The 2,115-nt window shown below is 41.3% G+C and overlaps 1 pseudogene across 1 annotated transcript; it reads left to right on the plus strand.

Moving 5' to 3' along the window:
• The first annotated feature begins 1,053 nt into the window (after positions 1-1,053).
• LOC308608525 (small ribosomal subunit protein uS10-like) lies at positions 1,054-1,415 on the plus strand (annotated as a pseudogene). Its single transcript has one exon. The product of its transcript is annotated as a small ribosomal subunit protein uS10-like (transcript).
• Positions 1,416-2,115: the final 700 nt, after the last annotated feature.

The raw sequence follows: 2,115 nt of genomic DNA on the forward strand, positions 1-2,115 counted from the left end.
GTAATACACAAATATTAACATATGAGAAACATTAAAATAATTTATGCTACCACTTGACTTATTTTGTGGCAGACCTTATAGTAAAGCTACTTTTGCATTCTTGTGCAAATAAGATCTCTTGCAAGATGAACTGTTAAAACTGTTAGCATTTGCCGCTACTTAACTGTAAGAATTTTCTCAATACTGTACAACCAAAATAAAAATTAAAAAAATAAATTGAATGCTAGTATAAGAATGTAGTTCCCGTGGTTACCAGGGGGTAAGGGAGGGGAGGGATAAATTGGAAGACTGGGATTGACATATACACACTACTACATATAAAACAGATAACTAATAAGGACCTACTGTATAGCACAGGGAACTCTACTCAGTACTCTGTAATGGCCTATATGGGAAAAGAATCTAAAAAGGAGTGGATATATGTATATGTATAACAGATTCACTTTGCTATACACCTGAAAATAACACAACAGTGTAAATCAACTATACTCCAATAAAAATGTTTTAAAAAAAGAATCTGGTTTCCTTACCCTTGATTTTAGATTTTTGTGTTTATCAGAAGAGCCTCATTTTTCCTCACTGATTGACTTTATGATCCATAAATGTAATGATTTTTAACTTAGAAAATAAATTCATATTAATAAAATATAATTTTTATCTGTTTTATACATTGGGGTCTGTGTCAGATTTTTTTTTTTTTTTTTTTTTTTTTTTTTTTTTTTTTTTTTTTGGTACGCGGGCCTCTCACTGTTGCGGCGTCTCCCCTTGCGGAGCACAGGCTCCGGACGCGCAGGCTCAGCGGCCATGGCTCACGGGCCCAGCCGCTCCGCGGCATATGGGATCCTCCCGGACCGGGGCACGAACCCGTATCCCCTGCATCGGCAGGCGGACTCTCAACCACTGCGCCACCAGGGAGGCCCCTGTGTCAGATTTTTGTCTACAAAAGCATTCATCTGATTTGGAATATTTTTAAAAGTCTGGTTCTTCGAGGCAGATGCGGTCACTGCTGCTGCAGAGTGCTGGTCCACCTGGTCAGGAAGCCACGCTGCAGCCATGGCTTTTCAAGACCCCTGAAAGACTCCCCTGGTGCCAGAAGTGGCGACTCACCGAATTAGAATTACCTTAACCAGCCGCAACACAAAATCTTTGGAGAAGGTATGTGCTGACTTGATCAGAGGCCCAAAGTATAAGAATCTCAAAGTGAAAGGACTAGTTCGGATGCCCACCAAGACTCTAAGAATAACTACAAGGAAAACTCTTTGTGGTGAGGGGTTCTGAGACTTGGGATTGATTTCAGATGAGGATCCACAAGCGACCTCATTACCTTGCACAGCCCTTCTGAGGTTGTTAAACAGGTTACTTCCATCAGTATTGAGCCAGGAGTCAAGGTTGAAGTCGCCATGGCAGATGCTTAAATCAACCTTTTTAATTAATTGATAATCAGTTGCGATTTTTTTTAAGTCTGAAAACCAATATTCAACAGGCATAAGGGAGCCTCTGAAAGTTTGGGGGTAGAAGAGTATAAATCTTAAGTCTTTGCAGTTTTTCTGATAGCAGTGTGAGCTATGGATTGAAGGGGAAAGGGTACAGGCTGAAATCATGGAGACCAGTTAGAAGATCACTTCCGAAGTATAGCTGGGAGTGAATAGGGTCTAAACTAGGGGGCAGGGAAATAGACATGGGGAGGAGAAGATGGATGGGAGAGACACTGAACGTGGGATTGACTTGACTTGACAAGACTTGACAACTGATTAGGCACGAGAGAGGGCAGTCAAAGCTGACATGCTGAGGTTTAAAACATAAGCCCCCAAGACAATGGCAGTCCTGTTCTTTAGATCTTACACAAAGAAAGAGCAGCAGATTTGGGATGCAAGAGCAGGAGATGATGAGTTCAGTTTGGGATACATTGATTTTAAGTGTCTGTGGGCAGAAAAGTGGGAGAGACATCCAATCAGCAGCTGGATTATATTGGTCTAAAGCTCAGGAGATGGTTCTGGGCTGGACACAGAGCTAGAGATTTGGGATTGATCCACTTGGAATCCATGAAGCCCCAAAATTCCTACTGCAAACTGTAAATAGTAGTTTAATTAGATTGCGTGTTACCATTTTGGCCAA

Source organism: Mesoplodon bidens (assembly GCF_964165515.1).
Source record: "Mesoplodon bidens genome assembly, chromosome: X".
NCBI classification, from domain to species: Eukaryota; Metazoa; Chordata; class Mammalia; order Artiodactyla; family Ziphiidae; genus Mesoplodon; species Mesoplodon bidens.